Here is a 12899-nt window from a genome sequence, read left to right as displayed (position 1 = left end):
TAATCTGTGTCACGCATCTCAATCTTTTTTTTTTTTTGTAACATGTATTTATTTATTTGGCTGCGCTGGGTCTTTGTTGTGGCATGCGGAATCTTTAGTTGCAGCATGCAGGCTCTTAGTTGCGGCATACGGGAACCTAGTTCCCCAGCCAGGGATCAAACCCAGGCCCCCTGCACTGGGCGCATGGAGTCTTAACCACTGGACCACCAGGGAAGTCCCACGCATCTCAATCTTGCTGGGACCTTCCATCTTAGAGATTTAGCTTCAAGTCAAGAGGACCAGCTTGCGTGGTGGCAGGGAATTAGGAAAGCTCAAAACCCTTCCACAAAACTGCTCTTCACCTTTTGATTGGGACTGCAAGTGCTTTTATCTTAAAAATTCACACATTGCTGTAAATTGGTGCGGCCACTATGGAGAATAGTATGGAGGTTCCTTAAGAAACTAAAAATAGAGCTGCCACATGATCCTGCAATCCTACTCTTGGATAAATCTGGAGAAAAACATGGCCCGAAAGGATACTTGCACCCCAATATTCATCGCAGCACTATTTACAATAGACAAGACGTGGAGGCAACCTAAATTTCCATCAACAGATGGATAAAGAAGATGTGGTACATATATACAATGGAATATTACACTGCCGTTAAAAAGAATGGAATAATGCTATTTGCAGCAACATGGATGGACCTAGAGATTGTCATACTGAGTGAAGTAAGTCAGACGGCAAAAGAGAAATATCATAGTATATTGCTTATATGTGGAATTCTGGAAAAAAATGACGCAAATGAACGTATTTACAAAACAGAATCTGACTCACAGACTTAGAGAACGAACTAAAGATTACCAGGGGGGAGGGAAGGGGGAGGGATAGTTAGGGAGTTTGGGTTTGATATGTACACACTGCTATATTTAAAATGGATAACAAACAAGGACCTACTGTATAGCACAGGGAACTCTGCTCAATATTCTGTAACAACCTAATTGGGAACAGAATTTGAAAAAGAATAGACACATGTATGTGTATAACTGAATCACTTTGTTGTACATCTGAAACTAACACAATATTGTTAATCAACTATACTCCAATAAAAATAAAAAGTTAAAAAAAAATTTCACACATTTTTGCCAAAATGCAAACATCCCTGAGAAGGGTCAGTGTAAAGAAAAATCTAAAACAAGTAACTGTATAGACGAGACACTGAAAACTCATGTCAAATGTGGTGAAGATACACAAACATCTGATGTTTGGGAAACACAGCCATTCATTGATAAACAGTAAGGATCCAGCAAATTTTGTGAGCAAATTAACATTACAAAAAAAATCAGCGAGCATCATTGGAGTGGGCTGGAGGGGAGTGAACGCAGGAACAGGGAGCCGAGTTAGGAGGTAGAACAGCGTGTTAGTCAGGGTTCTCCAGAAAAACAGAAGCAATAGGGTGTGTGTGTGGAGAGAGAGAGGTTTATTTTAAGGAACTGATTCACATGATTGATTGTAGAGGCAGCTCATCTGAAATCTGTGGGGTGGGCCGGCAGCTGGAGACCCAGGGAAGAGTTCATGTTGCAGCTGGAGTCCAAAGGTGGGTTGCGGGTGGAATTCCCTCTTCCTTGGAGGACCTCAGTCTTTTTCCTCTTACGGCCTTCAACTGATTGGACAGGGCCCACCCACATTTGAGAGGATAATCTGCTTTCCTCAAAGTCTGCTGACTTAAATGTTCATCTCATCTTCAACACATCTTCAGAGTAATGTCTAGATTCATGTTTGACCAAATGGGTTCTGTGGCCTAGCCAAACTGACACAGAAAATGAACCGTCACAACCAGATTGAGTACTAGAAAGGAAAGACAAAGCATAGGGCTTTGTTTGTTTTGCTTGTTTGTCTGTTTAGGCTGTGAAGGGCGAATGGACAGAATTTGGTAGCTGGGGGAGAAAGAGGAAAGCAATCAGTGCTGATCAGAACTTTCCATCCTGCAAACAGGCAGGAACATGGGTCTGGCCTTAGGAGAGGGCATGAGGTATAAAGGCGGAGAGCTGAGAATTAGCCAAACGTGTGCTTGCAGGGTAGCATCCAAGCATTTCTGCTGAATTGAGCTGCAAGCTGAAACTGTGAGATGGAATGGATTTTCAGAGGGAGCCAGCGTGGAAGCAGAAGACTGAGGATCTCTGTTTGTTGCGTACCGGGCTACAGGGTACCTTCCTGGCACTCAAAGGGCTGAGGCTGCTGCCGAGTCACTAAGCGCATAGAACACATTCAGGAAAAGCATTAGGAGCACGGCTTCCTCCGCTGAGGGGGAGAGGCGAGTGGTGGTGGGAAGAGAGGTATTCCAGACAGAGGAGACAGCACCTGCAAACTCATGGAAACCAATGAGAGGGATACAAAAATCTGGATGTGACTGAAGTGTAAGGGGCTAGGGATAAGCGGTCACAAGTGATGCAGGCAAGCCTGCCGGGGCCACATCTGTGACAACCCGTCATGTCAGGGGGCTGATTTAGTCCAGAAGGTAACGAGAGCCCTTGAAGCAAGATGTTTTCATTCAAACAAGAAGGTCCAGGGGCTTCCCTGGTGGCGCAGTGGTTGAGAGTCCGCCTGCCGATGCAGGGGACACGGGTTCGTGCCCCGGTCTGGGAAGATCCCACATGCCGCGGAGCGGCTGGGCCCGTGAGCCATGGCCGCTGAGCCTGCGCGTCCAGATCCTGTGCTCCGCAGCGGGAGGAGCCACAACAGTGAGAGGCCCGCGTACCGCAAAAAAAAAAAAAAAAAAAAAAAAAGAAGGTCTAGAGTGCAGTGCGGTTGGCTGATTGGGTCATTGGAAGCAATGCTGGGGGTCCAGGACAGGGAAGAGTCAGGGAAGGAGAGTCGTAAGCAGGCTGGTGACCGTGAGGGCAGGAAAAAGAACCAAGTCCTGGAAATGGCCCTAGACTTTGGTGACCAGGAGGTCACTGGTGCTCTGGGAGGAGCCATTTCAGTAGAGGGGTGGGGGAAGGAGCCAGGAGGAGGTGAGGCGCAAGCCAAAGGTTACTGTGTAGCTGTGTTGAGGACGGAAACGGAGAGGGGAAGGCAAGTCCTAGAGAGGCAGTGATTTTGGTTTTTGGAAGAACAGAGAAAACTTAACATATCAGGCTCACAAAGGAGATCAGATAAGGAGAAAAGGAAGAAAGCTGGTGAGGATGGTCTCAGCCCTCTTGGGGAAAGAGAAGAGGGGGGCCTTCTGCTCAAAGAGAAGGGAAGGAGACAGAGGTTGCTGGGTTGAGGAGAGCAAATCTGGGAGCAGCTGCTGGAAGAAGTACTGGGATCGGGGGAGGACCCCAGACCCCAGGGCCCATCACGGGCAGCCAGGGGTTTGGAGAGCCGCCTGGCAATGCCCAAGCTGGGAGTGGGAGGAAATGGCCAACTGGGTTTGGACCTTAGAGACTCCTAGAACCGGGTGCGGCTTAAGGCTGGGGGGCTGGGATGCAGGTGCATGAGATTCAGCTATTGCTGCAAGATTTCTTTCCGGTGCTTCCAGTGAACTTAGAGAATAGAAAAGCTATGCTCAGCGGAGAATCCCAACCTGATTCAGCTCAAATGTTCCTTAAAGACTCTGAGTCTGCAATTAGCGGGCTGGACTCTTTAGAGAGCGTCTGTACTCCGCAGATAAGTGGCTTCAGAACAGCAGTGGTCCTGATATGCAGGAACCATCCTGATTCCAATGCTAGGGCCTGCTGGCCACCGGCCGACTAAGACTGGGGCCAGAACCTCCAGGGCGTCTCTGGAATTCTGCCTGGGATGGCCGGCAAGGAAGAGTCAGTCACTGCTGAAATGACTGTACAATACTGGGGTCAGGAGCATCTCCTATTCTTTCTCCTGCTCTCAGGAATCTGCCCCACAGAGGTGATTTTCGATCTGATGAGCCATGAAGCATGGATAATCTGAGGCTCACTTCAGACGCACGTGATTCATCCAGCCCAAAGATACCTCTGGAGAACTGAGATCGGGAGAGGGTGTTTTGTGAGGCTGCGGGGCCTGGCAGTAACAAGTGTGGTCACCTTGTCCATTTAGTAGCTTTTAACCTCTTAAAAATTGTTGTAGTCTTCCCTGAACGACCTCTTTGAGATAATAAGCTCCATATGTTGAATGAACAGAGAATTCTGTCCCATGAGGCCAGCTGTGCCATCTCTGTTTTAAAACTCTCTCCTTTTAATTTCAGAGCGATATTCCCAGGTCTGTTTTTTCTTAGCTCATCCAAGTGATGTCCTTTGTCATTCTAGATCTTGATCATTTCTGCTGCTTCAGTACTGAAGTCTTCCAGTGTTTAGTACTCGCTTCTGTACTGACACCGCTCCTAGCCTACCACCTCCCACCTCCCACCTTTGCCTTGTGTCCTCTCTGGGACCTCTTCTAGCTCCATTGGCTTTTCTTCCTATTCAAGTTCACTTTTTCAAGCATAACTGGGCTAGGTCCCGGGACTCCCCTAATGAAAGAGGAGTGGTTCTAGAAGCTCATGTCTGGCCATTAAGACATATGCCCGCATAAGGCAGTCTAGACAGAAGGACAATGAAGTTATATAGAAAGGCCTGTGGGAACCCCAGTGAGCATCACTGAACCCTCTGGGGTAGAGGGTGGAGGAAGGGAGTGCCAGAGAGAACAGAATTTTATAGATGGCACCATACAGGGGAGGCACAGCCCAAAGATGGGAAGCATCTGTGTCCTCAGTAGCATCTGTAGCACCTGAACAAACCCTTGACCCCCTCTGCCCCCAGAGTCCTGATACGAGAGACAAAACATATTCAATGGTTCAAGCCAGTTTTTTAAAACGAAACATTACTTTTTAGAGCAGTTTTAGGTTCGCAGCAAAGTTGAGCAGCCAGTACAGCGATTTCTCCCATACACCCTGTCCCACACATGCACAAGCCATCCTCACCATCGACATCCCACACCAGAGCGGAACATTTGTCACCACTGATGAATCTACATTGACACGTCATAACCACCCAAAGTCCATAGGTTATATTACAAATCACTCTTGGTGTTGTAAATTCAATAGGTTTGGACAAATGTGTCCACCATTATAGTGGATACTCAGTCGGACAGAATAATTTCACTGCCTTAAAAATCCTCTGGGCTCTGCCTGTCGATCCTTCTCTCCCCACCAACCTTTGGCAACCACTGATCTTTTTATGGCCTCCATTGGTTTTGCCTTTTCCAGAATGTCATATAGTTGGAATAATAGAGCATGTAACCTTTTCAGATTGGCTTCTTTCACTTAGTGTTATGTATTTAAGTGTCTTCCATCTCTTTCCAAGATCAAACCATTTTCAAGTACCATTTTATTAAGGTATAATTGACATACAACAAACTGTACATAATTTGATGAGTTTCAGTGTCTGTGTACACCTGTGAGACCATGATCACAAGCAAGATAGTAAACATACCCACCCCTTCTGAAGTCTCCCTGTGCACCACTGTGACCCCTCCCTCTCTCCCCTCCCCGCTCCACCCTATCCGCAGGCCACCACTGGTCTGCTTTCTGCCTCTATAGATTTGTTTGTATTTTCTAGAATTTTATAGATGGAACCATACAGTATGTAGTCTTTTTTTTTTTTTTTTTGGTCTGTCTTTTTTCATGCAGTGTAATTATTCTGACATCTCTCCATGTTGTTGCAGATATCAATGGTTCATTCTTTTTTATTGCTGGGTAGCATTCCATTGTATGGATATACCACGATTTGTTTATCCAGAAACCTGTTGATGGACAGGTTGTTTCCACTTTGGGGCTATTAAAAATAAAACTGCTATAAACATTGGCATATACGTCTTTGTATGGGCACATGCTTTCATTTCTTTGGGGAAAATACCTAGGAGTGGTATGGCTGCATCATATGGTAGGTGTATGCTTATCTTTCAAGTTTTCTAATGTGGTTGCACCATTTTACATCCTCTCCAGCAGAGTGTGAGAGCTCCAGTGGCTTCATGTCTTCGTTAGCACTTGATATGGTCCGTCTTTTTAATTTAACCCACTCTAATAGGTGTGCAGTGGTGTATCAATGTAGTTTTAATTTGCATTTGTCTAGTGACTAATGATGTGGAGCATCTTTTCATACACTTATTTGCCATCCCTATATCTTCTTTGGTGAAGTGCCCATACTTGTCTCTAATTCATTTTTAATACAACTGCCACAGTAACAATTTCTTTCTGTTGAAATATGTATCTTCTTTACAAAAAAAAAAGCACATTCATTGTAGAAAATCACCCTTAACTTTACCATTCAAGATGATTCTCTGTTCATTTTATACATTTCAAATATTTTTCCAGTTTGTAACTTGCATGATAATTTCATTTATAGGTTTATTTTTAATATATGGAGGTTTTTACAAATGCTTTCACTCTCTTTGAAGCCATAATTATAAGATCTACTCTCCCCACAAGTTTTTTGGCTTGTTTGTATGGTATTCCTATTTAAATATTTAATCTAATATTTATTTGATAAGTTATAAACTGAGAACTCATATTAGTTTTCTATAGATGTTGTAACAAATGGTCACAAACTTAGTGGCTTAAAACAACACAGATTTATTCCCTTATTATCCTGGAGGTCAGAAGTCTGCAGTGGGTCTTAAGGGATTAAAATCAAGGGGTCAGTAGGGCTGTTTCTCTTTCTGGAGGTCCCAGAGAAGAATCTGTGTCCTTGCTTTTTGCAGCTTCTAGAGGCTGCCTACATTCTTTGGCTAGTGGACCCCTGGATCTTTATCTATTCCGCTGTCTCTGAAAAGATACACAAGAAACAGGTTAACTGTGGTTGCTCCTGAGGAGAGGAGGGACCTGGGCAGCTGAAAGACAAAGGTTGAGGTGGGGGACTTTTCAATGCATTCCTCTGGTATATTTTGAATTTTGAATTGCATGCACTACTGCCTATTCGAAAAATAAATAAAACCTCAACAGTAATAATAAAAATAGTAATTAACTATAAAATAATATATTGCATAATTTTACAAATATATTAAAGTTCTATATATAAAACAATATGTCAGTAACTTACTATAGTATTAATATTGGAAAAATAAGTAAACAATAAAGCAGATGGACTGCATTTGAAGCCAGTTACTAGCTGTGTGGTCTTGGACAAGTCACTTACCCTTTCTGAGCCTCTGTTTTGCTCTGAGCACAGTGACGTCTGTTACTGGGCAAATTAGAATCAGGTGGATAGTGGGAGCAAGGGCTGGCACTGCGCACGCGCGGGGAGCTGGTGCCTGGGGTGTGGATCGGCTCTGGGAAGTGGGAGGTGCTGGGCAGAGGACTGGAGGGTAACAGAGCAGGGCCTTCGTGGGGAAGGTGAAGCAGCCTTGGGCCAGCAGTCCCTCCTCTGGGAAGCAGTCACTCTGGTTCCAAAGGCAACTCTAGCCCGAAAGCCTGCAGCGCTGGTCCCACAGTGGGACTTTCTTAGTCCCTGGCCTCTTCTTGGCTTCTTTCCTTTCAGCCACCAACAGGATAAACGCTTTGAGTTTATACGGCCCCAGACGCCTGCCCAGGCCGAGTCCCTGATTGCTTCCTGGCTGGGGCCGGAGGATAACTGAGAAGCCAGAAGGGCTGCCGAGGCCCCTTCGCCGCGGCCCAGTTACTCCTGAATTTCTCCTCCTTCCCGCAGTCGGGCGCCCCCTGCCGGCGCGCGGGCCGCCAGCGCCTTCCCGGCAGTTCTTCATTCTCCGGAAGGAGAAGAGTCAGGAATCAACTAGTGGGTCGTGAGTTAGGGAAGTGGCTTCTTCCTTACCTCGTTTTGGTCGTGGGTAAAACTGAAGCACCAAAAGTTTGAGTCACAAGAGCAGGGCAGGGAGGCTGGGCTGCCGGGAAGTCCAGCCCCCGACCCACCGGGCTCAAGCTGCGCTGTCCTTTCACCTCCTAACCCACTTTTAAAAATCAAATTAGCTCACAGAGAGAACAAGCTAGTGATTACCAGGGCGGGGGACAAACTGGGGTGGGGTAGTGAGGGTAAGGAAGGCTCAAGGATGTATTGTACAACTCTGGGAATATAGCCAATATTCTGTAATAACTGTAAGTAGAAAGTAACATTTAAAACTGTATTAACATTTTTTTAATTAAAAAATTAAATTCTGTAAAGGGAAATCAAAGATGGCTTGTTTTCATCTGGTCTCTAGTCCCCTCCCCCCAGCCCCATACAGTTGTTCAGTTGTAACCAACAGATTTATTTGTTCATAAATAAGCAGTGGCAAAATGGAAATGTCTTAACTCTTCCTTCTCTGTAGCATCCCTGACTCACTCAGACTGGCCTCCTGTAGCGCCTTGAAGAGAGCTAGATTTAGAAGAAATATTACTTCAGCTCTCAGGATGGCAAAAGATCTAGCCAGGGGGCAGAGACTCTGGAAAAGTGCTAATAAATTGTTACTGCCTGCTATTAAAAGGATCGATAAGATAAGGCCAGAAATAACTGATGGGAGGGACTTGGGAAGTGGCGCCTGGCGGCTCAGAACACCTCTGGCTGGGGCAGGACCCACCTTCTTCAGCAGAACCTCGGGCAGCTTCATTCATTGCTTTGGAGATCAGTAGTTACTGATGCTGGTTATGAAGAATTGAGTCAAATGTCATGTGGGGCAGTTCAGGTATCAGGGAAATTGCCTAATTTATGTCTGTAGCATTGAAAATGGACCAACATGCCTCTTCTGTGATTGTATTCTGGATACTCTCATGGGACAGAATTGGGGTAGGGCGTGCTGTTTCCTTGTGAGGCTTCCCCAGGACAGGAAGGAGCCCAGGTGTGCTGCTGGCTTCTGCACGCCTGCCCAGCTCGTGCATCTTGTTCCTTGAGACTTCCCTGCCTTTCTGCATGCAGGCAGCCCCGGGGGAGGCAGCATGGGCCCCACAGCCAGATGGACACGTGGTGGGCCAGGCTCTTCTGTGGGACTAACCTCTCTTCCAGCCAGCACACCTCCCAACATCCAAGAGGACCAATCCATGCATCCAACAGCCTGATCTTTTTCTTCTTTTTTTTTCTTACTGTCGTGGCCTCTCCCGTTGCAGAGCACAGGCTCCAGACGCGCAGGCTCTGCGGCCATGGCTCCGGGCCTAGCCGCTCTGTGGCATGTGGGATCTTCCCGGACTGGGACTCGAACCCGTGTCCACTGTATCGGCAGGTGGACTCTCAACCACTGCGCCACCAGGGAAGCCCTAACAGCCTGATCTTTCAGTCACACACATCTCTGTCCATCTGCTCACTTTTTTTCCTGGTCGTCAACTGTGCCGGCAGAGAGGCCTGTGGTGGGATTCCAAAGCTCCCCAGGAGGCTCGTTAGCTGGAAGTCCTGCCTGTCCACCTCCTCCAATTCTTGCATAGAACTCCCAATATTTAGAACCTCCAGAATGCCTTGAGCAGACCACATGTTTCTACCGACCATCCTCCCAACACAGAGAAGTGTTTGCAGTCTCAAGGATCAGCACTGGGAATCAGCTGTCCCTGCAAAGAGCAAGACCATGAAACAACGGGATATGAATGAGGTGCAAAGTGAGGGGCCTGGTCTACGGAGGGTGGCTGGGCAGGAAACTCCAGAATCTGGAAGTTGCCTGAGGATGTGCGAAAAGGCAAAATAGGCCAGTTATGTGTGGCGCCCTTGCTATCTCCTCTTCACTTTCTTTTGCACATGCCCTTCAATGCTTAGCTCTTCTGCTCAGGGAAGATCTGGATTTTGTTGCTACCTCTTTCCGGAGGCGGCCAGGTTCAAGGCCATTCCTTTCCCTTTCTGCCAAACACGCGCAGCCTGCTTTCAGCAGGAGCCCAAGCTCACCAGCAGCCTGGGTGTCATGGGCTTACTGGGAAACCATTTCACAGGCATGTGAGGAACACTGTGTGCACAGTGGCCTGGGCTGCCCACATAATGACAGTTAGTGGAGCTACCACTCTCTTTACTGTGTGGGGAGCATTCTGAGTGCTAGAATTATCCCTTGCCCAGAGCTACTCAACATCCCAGTCCTGGAGCCCAGATCCAGCCCCAAAGTCAGGCTCTGTCCTCGACACTTCACCCCTCCTCTTCTGTAGGGGCCTCAGGAAGATGGATCTCTTAACAGGGGCAGTGAAGGCTCTAGACCGACAAGGGAATGCCTTAGGGGCCCAGATCCTTGACCTTTGCTGATAATGGTACATAAAGATCACAGGAAAGCCGGGACCTGAGGAGGTTATGGCTGGGAAGTGACCAGTACCAAAGACACTGGCAGCTCCTTAGATCACCCTGGGGCTGCCTGGCCTGCTGGGAACAAAGCTGGAATACTCTTGATCTAGGGAAATACAGCCTAAAACAGCCGTTCCCCAGGTGATATAACCAGAGCCTGAACAGGGAGAGAATCACAGGCAGGTAAAGGGCCTGGCCTCTTTGAAGGGGGAGTACAGCATGGAAGGCCCTGGGCAGGGGGGGAGACGGGGGTGGGGCAGGTTGCAGACATGGAGGTCTGACCACGCAAGGCCGAGAACAGCCCTCAGGAGATCCAGACTCCTGGGGTTCGCTGGACCCTGCCCGGCTTGCTGGAGGCCCAGTGCAGCCTGGAGCTCTGATGTGCCCGCGGACTTCCAGTTGGCATTTCTACACTTTGCAGCAGCCAACTTGTGCAGCTAGCAGCGTGCCACAAAACAAGTTAGGAAGTTGCAGAGGGGTGGCTGACAGAGACAGCTGCCCATCCTCCTGCCCGGAAGCTCATTTGGTGGGAGCCGAGGGTTCATCCACACGTGCCCGGAAGGGAGGGCCCTTGGGCAGCAGGGAGCAGGCCCTGGTTTGATACTGGTGGCCCTTGCCAGCGGGCAGGGGCACAGATTGGTGAGGCTTTGGGTCCCATAAGGGTGGAACTGGTGACCAGGCATTTCAGGCTCTGTCCTCCACTCTTGGCCTGAAGGTGACAGCTCACCCTGTGTCTGGAGAGGCTGGGTGCTTCTTTCCGTGAGGCCTTCAAAGACGGCCAGCTTCTCCCTCCTGGAGAGTCTCGAACCAGAGCCTGTCTCCAGCCTTTGGAGGCTATGAAACAGTCTCACTTCTGTTTTCAGAGATTCGCTGCTGGAACCGTTCACACCACTCACCACTCCACAGCCTGGAATGACACAGAGCGGCCCCTGGCCAAAGGGTCGTCACCCCAAGGGGCCTCGTAGGCAAGTGCGCCCCTGGGAGTCAAGCCAGTGTGCGTGTGAGCTCCTGCAATACCACTTACTAGTTGAGTGGCCTTGGCCTAGGGACTGAATCCCTCTGAGGATGAGAATCAGAATTCCTGATTTCCTCCCTGCCTGCCCGTCCTCCTCAAATAAGTCACATTCCAGGAGTCCCCAGGCCAGGTGGGTTGGAGGGATAACATGGAGCCTGTGAAGGGATGGAAGTACCCATTGGTCCAGGAGAATCTAGTGTGTGGGTACCAGGCAGTTAGCATCCGGTGGACCCAGCAGGGATGGCCACCCCTTCACACCCTGCCCCGCTGAGATGCAGGGCACATCCTGCTGGGCACTCAGCTCCTGCCTCTGCAGCCAGGCCAGCCCCAGGAGGGACTAATAACAGTAATAGTGATTATAGTCACCACCTGCTGACCCTGACTCTGTGCCCGACACTCTTACAGGCAATTTATATCTATTACAGACTCATTTAATGCTAACAACAATGGTAACTCACTTAATGCCCTGTACTGTTGGTATCCAATTTATAGATGATGAAACTGAGAAGTTAAAGGACTTGTCCAAAGTCACATAGCTGGTAAGTGGCAGTTCTTAGATTCAAACCAAAGCAATCCAGCGTGACTCAAGAGAGTGCTTTTAAGGACTAAGCTGAGGTGTCTCTTAAGGATATAGGCAGCACCACTGTCAACAGAGGCCAAGTGAAGAATCATGGAGGAGCAGGTTCTGGGGACCCAAGTCCGTTCCATGTACAGAGCACAGGGCTCTGTCACCGTACCACCAGTGTAGAATGGATGCTCTGGAGCCAGGTGGCAGCCAGCAGAGCTAAAGGACAGCCTACCTCTGGGGCTGGGAAGAAAGAATCCATGGAGAGCTCTTTCCCTGGCTGTTGGGCCCCTCCTGAGCCCCTCCATTGACACTGAGCTCGGTAATTCTGCTCCAAACCCTGAAATGGAACAGCACAGGCCCCTGACAAAACAGCAAACCCTGGAATTAGAGTAACAAATGCCTAACTCTGCGGTGGGAGCTGCGTAAGCATTAGAATGGAAATTAACCTGGAGAAGAGAAAGCTCGAATGGACTTTAGGGACTGGTTTTTTTTTTTTTTTTTCCATTCCATAGATTGCCTTTCAGAGAGAAAATTAAACACTAAACAGAAAGCAAATGTTCCAGGGATGAGGGACTCTGCTTTCCCATTGGTAGCCCAAATGCTCAGGCTGGGCCTGCCTCTGAGGTCCCCATCAGACCCGAAGCCTGGTGCCATGGCCTACGTGTCCCGGCTACCTTCTGCATATACTGTGGATGTCTGGGGTGATGAGGGCATATCTCTATATAACTAACCTTCAGTAAAAAGGGAGTTGAGGCAGGACAGCCATAACGCATCAGCTGAAACTATTAGAGCCACTAATTACTGCCTGGGATGATCCAAGCTCTAAGGGGAGCTTTTATGAAGCTGCAGAATTCCCAGGGAGTCTGCAGGACTGGGGCATCCCAGCAGAGAAGCAGCAGCCATTACACTAGTCTCTCCCCACTCCTCCCCCACCTCCATTCAGTTCCCGGCCTCTTGCACCCTAATTATTCGTGGGCTGGAAGGTGGTACATGCAGAGGCCTGACTCTCATAATTATATTAAGAGCTTTTGACAGGACCAAGCTTTCTGGCTTCTATTTCTGTCTTGTTGAAATTCTACTGTGCTGAAATAAATGTGAGGGGAAGGATCCATCAACCCTTTCTTGGAAACAGGGGAGACAGCAGAGTTTATTGTGCATCCAGCACTC

The sequence above is a fragment of the Phocoena phocoena genome, chromosome 17 (assembly GCF_963924675.1).
Source record: "Phocoena phocoena chromosome 17, mPhoPho1.1, whole genome shotgun sequence".
NCBI lineage: Eukaryota > Metazoa > Chordata > Mammalia > Artiodactyla > Phocoenidae > Phocoena > Phocoena phocoena.
The sequence above is the reverse complement of the archived record's forward strand: the minus strand, read 5'-3'. Positions refer to the sequence as shown.